Here is a 13,555-nt window from a genome sequence, read left to right as displayed (position 1 = left end):
TATTCAGATAACGGCCAGCCTTTCTCATCCGAATTAATGAAACATGTCTCACTTTTGTTGGGATATCAGTGGAAATTCCACTGTGTCCGACACCCCGAGGCAGCAGGTCTCGTGGAACGACATAATCAACTTTTAAAAATCAGATTGTCTAAAATATGTCAGGAAAAAGGTGTGGACTGGATAGTAGCCTTACCAGTTGCGCTATTTTACATGAGAATGGTAGCACACTCTCGAACAGGGCTATCCCCTTATGAGGTGATCTTTGGTAGACCACCGAATATGTGGGGGACGCCTATACCCCGTAAAATAACTGATGTTGACTGTAATATGCTGACAGATTACCTGGCTTCCTTGATGTCTGCACTACAATCTTGTCGTTCACAGGTAGTCGCAGCTTTTCCCGACAACACCGAGGTGAAACCTCATGATGTAATTCCCGGCGATTATGTTCTCGTCAGGAATTTCGATCGGAAAACCCAACTGGAGCCAAGGTGGAGGCTTCCTAAGTTGGTCCTGCTGACGACCAGAACAGCTGTGAAGATCGAAGGGAGAAAAGGCTGGGTGCATTCCAGCCATATCAAGAAATTTCATGGACTTCCTCCTGACACAAACAGTACTCCCCGTGTGTCTTCCCCCATTGACTCAAAGCTACCCTTGGCTGAGGCCAGTAGCACCGAATTCTATAAGCAGAAACTCAGGTCCAGATCCAAACTGTCGGACGATTTGATTGTTTAAGTCCTCTCCAAGGTGAAGCGGTTGAATCTGTCCCGACATGTATCCCTTAGGTCTGAATGATGTAGAGTCCAGAATCATAATGAAACGACATGCTTATTGTAAATTACTGCGTAGCCACTGTATTGTGACTTTATTAATTTTGTTTTCCTTGAGTTTTTTAATAGTTACTGCAAGTATATTGTTGCATATGTATTATCCTGTTTCTAAACGTGCTTTCAATATAACTGATGAACATTCTTTTAGTGACCTACCCCCACATGAGTTGTCCTATAGACTTGCGCTGCGCAATAACACATTCATTAGTATGTTACATCATTCCCATCAGACTAGTAATGCCACCAATTGTTGGGTGTGTGGCCGACTCCCTCCCTATCAGAATAACAAAGGAGTTCTGCCTTTCTTTCCACATCCGTTCACACACAATGGCTCCTGTGGAGCATGGTTTAGTTTATTAAATTCCATAGACCCAGACACAGCAGTTTATCAACAACATTGGATATGGGGAAATCTGAATCTAGTTTTATTCAAAGTCTGTCACCCCAATAAGGAGGGTCACCCCAGTAGAACAGGAACTGATTTAGAAAATGAAGTGTATAAATTAGGTAATTTTACGCCTAATCTTATGATTTTGAATGTCAAATCCGAAGTTGAACTAATTCTGCCCACTATGTCTGTATTTCCAGTTAAGGGTGAATTATGTGTGAGAAAAGTTGGTTCCATACATATGGGCCATAGCCAATGCGTTACTACAGTAGAATATCGTGATCAAGGTAAATCTTCATTTAGAGCTTCTCGCCATTCTTACTTTATATGTGGTCAGACGGCATATATGCGTCTGCCTCTAGATTGGGATGGTACCTGTTACATAGCATTCCTTCTGCCACCTGTTTTCCTAGCTCCCCCTGATTATTATCGAAATGTTCATTTAGTACACAAAAGAAAGCGTAGAGATCTCCCAGTTGTCGATTATACTGAGACGGCATGGGACAAGTATGTAGATTTCAATAAAGGTATCTTTCCCTATATAGGTACCATATCAAATAGTAAGCTGATACGCAGACTCACCAAGACTCTTGAAGCTGTAGTAAACGAGACTATAGCCGCCCTAGGCAATCTGACAGAGGAACAATCAGTGATGAGAATTGTTGTTCTCCAGAATCGTCTTGTCCTTGACGTCATCCTGGCCGATAGGGGCGGAGCTTGCAGGGTCATCGGATCCAGCTGCTGCATATTCATACCAGAAAATTCGCCATCTGTATATAAAGCTATAACATGCCTTCATAAGATTGTGAGCCAGATACACGAGAATCCAGGCACTTGGACGTGGTCCGGGTGGTTTTGGAGTGTGATATCAGCCTGGGGATGGAGAGTTCTATCCTTCCTAGGTATTGGCCTTCTTATGCTCTTCAGTTGTTGTTTATGCCTGCAATGTGGACCAGCGATTTGTGGTCTGTGTGCCACATCATGCATTCCATATCACAGTTCTCGTTCAAAATACCGGAAGAAGAAGGAAGAAGAAATGATGCTCCATGAGCAAATCGATGGAATGATGAAGATTGATATCTCTTGAAGGGCAAGTAGGGGACAAGGAGGGAATGTGGAAATGTGGATTTTCCTGATCAGTTATGTCCCCTATCTTGGACCCCAACGGTTCTATATGCATGTTACAAGTACATGTATGTTCCCTCCAGTTCCAGTTTCTAAGACGCAAACATATGTGTGTCTACCGTCGACATGTTCTCTGTCAGATCCGCCATCGATGGGCTGGATATTCGATTCCTAAGTATGAAAGGCCACCGACTTTATATGGCTAAGTTACTACATTTTTACAGTTCAGGCAAGTAGGCCCGATTCTGTCCTCAAAGCCTTTCCCTGCTCTCTGTCTCTGACAGCTTCAGCTTGAGCTCGCATCTGTATCCATGAACTTTGTCCTACTCCCTGTGCAGCTAACGGTGCCTGCCTCGGCCAGTTTTCGCCTGCCTGCCAAGAAGCTGTATTTCACCTTCGAATTATCTATTTTGCTCTCCAGCCGATGCATTCCTGTCTAGTGATTTAGGTAAACATTTCCTTTAGCTCACAAGCAAAGGACTCAGCCTTTCCGTCCTCCTGCAAATGATTCATAGCCCTGCTGCCATGGAAAGTTTTCTGCCCCTCGCATCTCATATAGACACTTAGACGCTTGTACACGCACACACAGTTAGTATAGAATAGATTCTGTCCGAGAGTCCTTCCTTGTGGATAACATAGTTCTCTAAACATAGGATGTTAGATATGATTTGGGATTAGGTTGACTTGACCCCCCAGACTTCTCGTCTCCACATGTAGAGCTAAATGTCAAGTCCCTTCACCCCCTAGTTGCACGTCACTCACACGTCATGCTGCTGCGCGCGCATCTATGCCAAGTATTATCTTATAGATCCACCTATGTCTGATAATCCTAACCAATCATGTTTCTTTTATTCCTTATTACGCCTAGTTTCGATTACGTACCTGTTATGTCACTTTTCTTATCAAATGTTACGCCTTCTACATTCGTTTCATTGTAATGTACTTATTATAAAAATGCATGTCTGTCAATAAAGTATTGTACTTCACTTCCTGAACCCTCGTGGTGACGGAACCTGAAGGCCGCGACTCGAGTCGGCCATTTTGAGTGGAAATAAAGCCCATTTAGAAAACCTCTTATACCACGGATTCTGCCTCTTGTTATTTTGAGCTATTTTATTTTATTTTAAGATTCCGTATGAAATTCAGTCCGGTAAAGAAGATTTTATTTACCACAGATCAAACCCAGATCTCTTGACTGGGTGTGAGTGTTTGATTGGTACTGATGCTCCGTCCATCACCACCCCCTTTTGTACTGCTATGTTATAACGCACAGCGCTGTGCCATATATATTACAATCTGGGATCCATATCTTTGTCACAGTGCATATGCAACGTTACACTCCCCAGCACATATTTTATATTACAACTTTAGAGACTAGTTAGGTTACAAAACACTGCCCTGTGTATATTACACTCCAAGGCGCATATCGCATAGCACGCGCTAGTGCCTGTGCTATCTCGCGCTCTCCAATGAATCTGTCATTGCGCACAATGTATTTCATATTATATTTCATGCCCCGGTTCATCTTATATCACACTTTTTGGTGCATAGTTTATACCATATACTATATCTAGTTTTCATTTTCAATAGTGCTCTCAGGACTATGTTCTATATAACACTTCGTCCACCTACCCTTTTCACGGGCATTACATTTTGCGATGGGGGGTGGAGGGTCAGGGGGTGTTTCTGCCAAATGAGCCCTTGAGTCACAGTCACAAACGTCCTCTTCTTCCTGAATAAAAGTGAGATTATGCTGCATACTTGTTCATATTTTAAGTAGTTCGCACAGACACACATTTTAAAAACAATAAAGTTCCTAATACTCACCTTCTCTGAACAGTTAGCTTGCTGCCCCATCCACCTCCTCCCTATCCTCTGTTGTCTGAATCCATGGACTAGCCTCCTCCCTCCTGCCATGCATGGGCTGATGTGCTGCCACTGCCCTCCATTTAGCATGATATACCAGTCCACTCCTCCTGCCCTCCATTGCCCAATTATATGACCCATCATTGACCTCCTGCTTAGCCTCTGTGCTTAGCTTGCTGCCCCTATTCTCCTTCCCCCTGCTCTCCAATGTCTTTGTGCATGCCCCTGCTCCATACTTTTTGCCCACCATGTTCCATGGACCTGCCACTCCTATCTACTCTGAGTGTTCTGTTGAGCTGCCACTCCCCTCCCACCTGCCTAGCATTGTCAGATGACTGTAACCTGTCCCTGCCACCTCCACCCTGCCTGTCCACATGCCATGCCCCTATCCCCTTCCTCCTGTCCTCCATGGTCCATTTTACTGCCACACCCTTCTGCCCTCCCTGGTCTGTTGTGCTGCAACTGCTCCTCCTGCCTGCCCCGCGCGGTCTGTTTTGAGCCTCCTTCCCTTGAACTCTCTTGTCTGTGCTCAGGTCCTGACCCTCCCTTCTATCCTCCATGGTCCTTTGTGCATGCCCCTACACCCTCCTTCTTGCCCATCATAGCCATTGTGCTGCCACTAACCCTCCCGCTTGCCATGCATGGTCTTCTGTGCTGCCATGGCCCTTTCCCACCCTCCCTGTGTGGTCAGCTAGCTGCCCCTGACCCCCTCCCACCTTCCCTCCATGGTCTGTGTGTATGCCATCATAGTCCCACTGTTGCTCTCCATGGTGTGCATTGTTTCTAGTGCCCATCCTGCCTGACCTCCATGGTCATCTTGCTGCTCCTGCCCTGCCCCCTTGCCCCCAGCCCCCTGTTTCCATGTGCAGACCCCTATTCCCTCCCTCCTGGCTTGTCTGTTCCATTGTAATGCCCCTGATCCGTCCCTCCTGCCCTTTATGGTCTGTTATGCTGCAGCTTTCTCTCCTGTCTGTCCATTATGGTCAGCTAGCTACCATTGCCTCTTTCCCCTCTGTTCTCTGTTGTCCATGTGCATGGTCCTGTCCCCCCCCCTATTGCTTTCTATGGATTGTTGTGCTGCACTCCCGTCCCGCATGCCCTTTGTGGTGTATTGTGCTGCTGCAAACCCTGATGCCTGCCCTGTAGGGTCTGTTTGGTGCACCTCTCCATGTCCCTCCTGTCCTCTGTTATCCGAGTCCATGTCCCTACCCCAATTCCTCCTGCCTACCATGATCCAATGTACCATACTTGCGAACATTTTGAACTTGGTAAGAGGGAGATTTTGGAAAAAAAACTGGGGTATTGATTTTCCCCTTTGAGTTCCATTGAAAAAGAGGAGATTGTAGACAGGAGACAGATCAAATAAAGCCCATTTGAGCTTAAAAACATTGGACGTTTCCTGGCTGAAACGGGTCTGTTGGCATGTATGGTTGTACTACCACTGCCTCTTCCTTCTGCCCACAATGGTCTATTATATTGCCACAGTCTCTCTTGCCAGTCCTGTATTGTTGGTTTGTTGCCCCTGCCCCCATTTCCACTGCCCTCCATAGTCTGTTGTGCTGCCACTGCCCTTCCTGCCTGCCCAGTGTGGTCAAATTGTTGCCTCTGCACTCTCCTACCTGCCTTCAATTTTCAGAGTCCGTGCCCCTGGCCTCTGCCTCTCAACAGTATCCCAATGAACAACTAGATTGCTAACATTCTATATTTGTTACAAAAGTGTGGAACGCCTGTAGTCATCTTGATGTAATCAAAACTGTAATACCTAGAGCATTTCCTTTAGAAATTACATATATGAGAGGGTCTTATTTGCATCAAAATGATGGTTAGTGCTCTAAAAAACTAAAATGAGGACATATTCTCTGAGTTTTCAAATAGCGACAAAGAACGTTTAAATTATTTGTAATCTTTATGTTTTTTTATCCAGTTGACCACTTGATTAAATGTTGCACTTAGGGGAGAGGATGTGGTGTTACTTCCAGAGCTGCAGACTTTGCAACTGGGGAACCAGGTTGGAGTTTCTGCTTCAGGTCAACATTCTGTGATTCTGGTCAAATCACTTAGTCTCCCCATGTCTACAACCAAAATGAATTTGATCTTGTGTGATGTAACCAATGCTCATGTCAAGCACTCCAATACCTGACAAGTCTGCACTATATAAAACTGCAAATACACATAAAATAATTGTTTTGCACACTTCTGTCATTGGGCTACATGTGGGCTACATCTGGGTGATATTTGTGCTGTATTTGGGCTCTTTTGTCTCTGGTGGCCATCTTGGGAGATTTATTTGTTATGAAGTTTCCTAATTTCCTCATTTACTGCAGTCTCCTCAGTAGGAAATGCTTTCAGTTTTTTACTTTGATTCCATCAAGAAGGTATTCAGATATGTCACACATTTGCCATAAATTCTGAATGTTAGCACTCTAGTTGCTCATTAGATCACTGTAGTAAAGCTACTGCTTACCAGGGAAGTCTACTGCTGGTATTCAAAGTTAATGTTTCAGTCTGCATGTCAGAAGTTTTTTAATGAAATAGAAGAGGATTTGAGAAGTCAAAATGTGCCCTAATTTTTCTTTCTGCAGCACTAATCATAATTTCTATGGCAAAATGAACCCCCTCATTTTGTTCCTTTGTAAATTAAATGTTTTAAGTGTTACCACTTTATTCAAATCAAGATGGCTTCAGGTGTGCCATACTTGTGTCATAAGTAAGACTGTTAGTGCTCTAGTTGTTCGTTAGAACACTCTGGGACATTCTGTCATTGGGCTATACTTGGGCTACATCTTGGTGATATTTGTGCTACATTTGGGCTCTTTTGTCTCTGGTGGCCATTTTGGGAGACTTATTTGTTACGAAGTTTCCTTATTTCATCATTTATTACAGTCTCCTCAGTAGGAAATACTTTCAGGTTTTTTTACTTTGATTCCATCAAGAAGGCATTCAGATGTGTCACACATTTGCCATAAATTCAGAATGTTAGCACTTTAGTTGCTTATTAGATCACTGTAGTAAAGCTACTGCTTTCCAGGGAAGTCTGCTGCTGGTATTGAAAGTGCATGTTACAGTCTGCATGTCAGAATTTTTTAATGAAATAGAAGAGGATTTGAGAAGTCACTCAAAATGTGCCCTAATTTTTCTTTCTGCAGCACTATTCATACTTTCTATGGCAAAATGAACCCCCTCATTTTGTTCCTTTTTAGATTAAATGTTTTAAGAGTTACCACTTTATTCCAATCAAGATGGCTTCAGGTGTGCAATACGTTTGTCATAAGTAGGACTGTTAGCGCTCTAGTTGTTCTTTAGAACACACTGGGAAGCTGCAGTAGAACACAAAGGAATCAACTGACAGTCTCTGCCCTTGTTGGATGTACATGTTTTACTGAGAATGTCAGACTTCATACTCACATGACTGAGAAAGATAATGTGAATTTACAGAAAATATGCTCTCAGTTTAGCTTATAGATCACCTTCCAAACCTCTGAGTGAAACGCATGAGAAAATAGTTTTCTCTCAAACATGATTCATGATATTACAGCAGAAGGCTTTTCAATTGGTAAAATCACCTTAGAACACACCACAATTCCTAAAATGAGTATGGTACCATCAACAAATGATTTATAATGTAACTAAAGTCTTAAAACCTTCTATTAACTGCAATGCTTTTTAATGAGGTGCTATCATGTATATTGGTCCCAAGATGGCTGCCAACACTTCTTGGATGAAGTGCTGACAGCCAATCAGATCTCACGATGAGATGTGTAGTTAGGCTCCGCCCAGATATATCTATCTATTTAACTCTAATTTTCTCAGGAACTACTGAACGGATTTACACCATTTAAGCAAAAGGCACGAGTCTGAACTGAGGACTACCGGTTTGCCAAATTTGGTGTAATTCCATTCAGCAGTTTGGGCTGTAGCTGCGTCAACAGGTCCTATGGGAAAATGCATGGGGAAAACGCGTTTTGGGACCCCCCCTTTTTTCTAGGAGCGGACTGGAGCAGGCCAAAAGTTTGGAACATTTCAAAAAGATTTGTCAATCGGCGCCAACGTTATTCCAAATAGAATGTTGCGGATTTCCTATTGCCAGTAGGTAATATATATATTGCCACAACACTCTCCTTTCGGTAAAAAAGAAATGAGCCGCACTCCCGCAGTGAATCAGATAATTTATTCATTATTGCAAGGCAAATCTTAACGCGTTTCCGTGGCGCATACTGGAGGTACCTGGTGGGCTAGTTGGCCCCCAGGGGACCTCTGGATTGAAGAGGAATTAATTCCCCAACTTAAAACGCACCACAGGGCGTGTTTGCACACGTCACCTCAGGCCCCGCCCCCTTCCTTTACCATTGTACAAATATTCCTCTAAAATCAGCCGAACTACGAATTCCCATTTACTCACCTGTTATCAGGAGAGAACGCAGGGCTGCATCTTTTAGCCCAGCACTGACTCTGAAAAGTAATTCTACGCGTACTTACCAGTAACTTGTATTTCCTTCCATAGGAATCCATTGTGTCGTTTTTACCAGAAAAGTTTCTAAGTGTCTATTTTCACAAACTAAAAATATTCCTAAAAAATCGTCTGTATGACTTAAACACATTCTTTCAACTGTTTACAGGAGATTGGCCAGTGCTGGATCCAGGATCCACCACTGAGTAAGAAAAAGTAACGATAACACTACTTACCTGCTAAGGGAATTTTCTGCCATAGGATAACATTGGTGATTCTATGTGAACATTTTTCAAAGTGTCAACTTTTAAAATACAATAATATTCCTTAAAAATCACTACTGTAACCAAAAGGCTTTTACTCAACTGTTTACAGGAGATGTCCAAGGACTGAATCTAGGACCCAGTCCTCTGGTTAGAAAAGTAATCCCTAAAGTAACTAATTGCATTTGAGTAGAAATTCACATTCAGCTCAATGTTGCAGTTTGATATTGTGTTGCCCATTGCAACAACTGTAACTACTGTACTTAAAAGTCTTTTGCCTATTTGCAAAGTATTTAAACTGAAGTAAGTACTGAGAAAGTATTTTTTGTATTGTAATGTATAATGTAATTAAAAAAATAAAATATCTAAAAATAAACAGTTTACAAAATGTAGTAAATCAGTATCAAAATAATCGGTATAACAATTAATACATTAAAAATTGTCATTTACAAAACCTTTGAAATTCACTGAAAAAACCATAGGTTTTAGGCCTGATATAGTTAGGAATTAGCATTTAAAAAACTTTAGAAATTCACTGAAAAAACAATAGGTTTTAGGGGTGTTATAGCTAGCTGGACATTTCACTCGAACAAAACCATTGAAATTCCTCTGATATAGTTAGTTGTACTAACTACATCTCGCATGCCCGCAATCCACTGCTGATGATGTCACATATTACATCACTCATGACATGGTCAGTTACATCACTGATGACATCTCAAATGACATCACTGATGACATCATCCATGTGACAATCAGATACACCTCATCATACACTAGTATAACCTTTCATCACTCACTATAAAAAAAAGAGTGCCAGGTTAAAAACCATTAACACACCAATACAAGTTTCTAAACACCCACTCAGTGATTCCTAGATCTATACACACATGTAATCACTTACCTATAGATTCACTCATACATGCTGTCAATGATCAATAGAACACTATCAAATATACTTATACACCTACATCGACATTACACACTAGCACACATCCTAATCACTTATGAAGTCATCCTACTCACTTATGCAAACAATGGATCATACTTACTTTTACTTAGCTATACACTTATAAAAACACCACTTAATCTATTCATATACATAATAACTCATACTTAGTGTGTTATAAAAACACTATTACAAGTATACAGTTATCCATACAGTCACTCATACAATCACTGAGTCTTATGTATACTTATTTATATACAACAACTGACACATACACTGGCTTTTATTCTTCTAGTTTGTTGGACATGTACCATTGAGACATATATTTGCTCATCGCCACACCCATAAAGATATTCACTCACCCAAACAACTGTTATAACATGTAGTTTTAACTTCATATACCTACTGAATCAACTATTCACACATCTTTGGGCAGTCACACACCCCCCACCGAACCACACACACATTCACTCTCCCATACAAATACTCAGTTAACTAATCAATTAATAATATAGACTTTCACGTAGCTAGTAACCAACTGGTGCAGCAGTTTACACAACAACTGACAAAGTGATACAGATATTCACACAGTTTAGTCACTATCCAATATATTTAGTGAGCCACTATAAATTAGTCAAGTAAACAGTCAATCACACTGCTACTAAATCCTCCATCCAGATATTTATTTGTATATATCCGCTCGTTCTTCAATGCAAATTGCTATATATATATATAATACATATTTAAATAAGAACCAAACCTCATTCACTGGATGATATCATCAGTGATGTCATTTGAGATGTCATCAGTGATGTCACTGACCATGTCATGAATGATGTAATATGTGACATCATCAGCAGTGGATTGCGGGTACGCGAGATGTAGTTAGTACAACTAACTATAAGTGTGTAAGCGACTGCATGGGTTGGTGAGTAGCTACATGAGTGTCTATATGGGTTATTGATTAGTTGTCTGAGTATCTGTATGGGTGCCTGAGTGTCTGTGTGGGCGGGTCGGAGGTGTGTGACTGTGCATAGATGTGTGAGTGGGTGGTTCACTGGGTGTATGGGTTCAAGAGTGCATCTGTGAAGAGTTGTATGGGTGGGTGAGTGTGTGTATGGGTGTTTTGGTGAGTGAATGGATGTCTCAATGGTACATGTGTGAGTAACTGCATTTGTGAAAGACAGTATATGTGAGTGTTGGAGTATATAAATGACTATATGTGAGAGTGAGTGATTGTGAGAGTAGCTGTATGGATTAGCTGTGCTTGTATCAGTGATTGTATAAGAGTGTAAGTATGTGTTAGTATCTGTATAAATAAGTGAGGAGGTGTGTGTATAACTGTATAGGTGAGTAAATGGGAGTGTGATTGATTCTTTGCATGACTGACTGGATGAGTGGTAGTGTGTGAGTGTCTGTATAGGTGTATGAGTGCATATGATAGTGGCTGCATGTATGAGTGACTGTATGGGTGAGTGAGTGGATGTGTGTGTAGACCTAGGAATCAGTGAGTGGGTATGTAGTAATTGGTACTGGTGTGTCTATGGTTTCGAAAATGGTAGTCTGTATTTTAGACTGGGTGTATCAAAGGTTATATTAGGGTGTGAGGAAGTGTATCAGATTATCACGTGGATGTCACCAGTGATGTCATTAGTGATGTCATTTGAGATGTCACCTGTGATGTCACTGACCATGTAATGAATGATGTAACATGGGTTTCGTCTGTGGCAAGTGTGTGGTGTAATTGTTGTGCTTCTGTACACAGTTTTCATATTTTTCCATTGGTTGTGTGCTCCATAATTTGATTAGGTTTAGCAGGTTCCATTCAGGTTCACTAGTGTTGAGCATTCCATGCTACTTTACGTACTGCACACAGATTGGGATAGCAAACGTTCCTCATTACTGTTGGAGTTTCTTTATAATCATGTAAACATACAGACACAGGTGTTCTTTCTCCATTAAGACATTTCTTTCAAACATACAATATTTCAAGAGTTCTTAACTGTCTCCTGTGATCATAAAAGCTGGAACAACTAACATATTGAAAAGTACTTCACAGGGTTTTGAACTAAGTTTGTTTGAAGTACCATTGTCTGACCCCTCCACAATCACAATACTGAAATGTCTTTTTCTTATTGACAGTGGTGTCATCCCAGTTAATTATGTGTATGAGTTAGGATTTGGAGATCTTGAACAGTAGAGTTTGATAGCAATCTGTCCCACCCCCAAGATGTAGTCCAGCTCATAGGTGAGTAAACATAGACAGCAGCAAAGGTCAAAGAAGACAGAATCTGAGGGGCACAACGTGCCCATACTTTAAACATTTGACAAAAGCATTTCCCCTGATTTGAGTTTACAAGGCAACTGTCCCAGGATGGTTACTTCCGACATCTGAGATCCCTCAACTGAAGTTGAAGAGAGGGAGTCTCCTGTGCTGTGAAGCAGAGGGAGCAACAGCCAGCTGAACAAGGAACAAGCATTTTTGCCAGGGTGTCTGCTTCCCCCGAAACAATTTAAATGTGTGCATTTTGTCTAGAAATGTACAGGCTGCTTAGAAGCCGGTATTGGCTTTAATTGATTTAGTTACTTGATAAGTATTCTTTTTAGGAGGTATTGTAAGGTGACATGATGAGCCGTGGAATGTGTGCTTTTAATGGACAGTTTAAAAAATGGCACTAGGCACAGCATCCATATTACTCAGATCTATATTTTGGAAGCACTTCTTTTTTTTAAACCTAAATCTTTTCACACATTTTGTTTCAGCGTATCTTATACTGTGTGTGATGCAAGTTTAAATAATGGCATGCATGTTCACAGTGCTTTCTGCCACTGGTTTAGACCTCGTTTCACGTTTCCCCATTGCACCAACCAGATTTCAATTCTGTAGCTCTCTGGTTACAGACACAGATATCTGTAATGATCGCAGTAACCAACAGAGGATTCACAATGTGTAAGTTTGAATGATTATTTGAACTTGCAGTTTTTTTCCATCAGAGTATGTTTCATTTAATAAGCAGTTACCTGAAGGTGAAAGACCAACAAAATACTTTCAGAATATTTCGGTCTTTTTAGGCACACTTTGGATTCTGCCCGCTCACTCACTGACTTCACCCCCATTACATTTAGGATCACAATTCCCGTACATTTTTGTATGCACTTTGAATGCTGGATTACAAGAACAAACTCTGTAGGGTAGGAAGAATGGTAATGAGAGATAAAAGAGATGGCCAGGGTCTCATCTGGTGTATGTCTTGGAAACTTTAGGGGATTCGCTGTACTGTTTTTACAGGTAAAAGTCAAGCGTTTACTAAAGGTGTGAAAAACAGGCAAGCATTTACTATAGTTCACAGTCAAAAGCTATTGAATAACAAAGATGATTTTCGTTATCATGCTTACCAGCTTCAGTATGGGGGCCGCAGTGAACCCAAGCCAACATGGAGGATGACTGTATTGAAAATGGTGACCTCCAGACTGAAAGCAATCATGTAAAAAAAGTTAAAGCAAGGAAAGGACAACACACAGAAAAAAACCCCATTCTAATCCACCACCAGGTCTAACTTCTGAACTAAACAAACAGCAAAACAACAAGCATGAAGAACGGGTAACAGCAGCGGCTCATCCTTAAGGGCAGAGGGGCCATGCCCCTGCACATTTTAGGCATAAAGAGTGTATGTCAGGCTGGGCAAA

At 41.5% G+C, this 13,555-nt stretch overlaps 1 protein-coding gene across 1 annotated transcript in view; it reads right to left on the bottom strand.

The window, feature by feature from the left end:
• Nucleotides 1–13,294, bottom strand: part of NR1I3 (nuclear receptor subfamily 1 group I member 3) — an 858,363-nt gene extending 845,069 nt beyond the window's left edge. Inside the window, exon 1 of the mRNA XM_085638659.1 lies at nt 13,265–13,294. The gene's annotated coding sequence lies outside the window, so the exon portion shown is untranslated. The remainder of the gene's footprint in view (nt 1–13,264) is intronic.
• Nucleotides 13,295–13,555: the final 261 nt, after the last annotated feature.

The sequence above is a fragment of the Triturus cristatus genome, chromosome 12 (genome assembly GCF_964204655.1).
Source record: "Triturus cristatus chromosome 12, aTriCri1.1, whole genome shotgun sequence".
NCBI classification, from domain to species: domain Eukaryota; kingdom Metazoa; phylum Chordata; class Amphibia; order Caudata; family Salamandridae; genus Triturus; species Triturus cristatus.
This window is presented reverse-complemented; position numbering and strand designations above follow the sequence as displayed.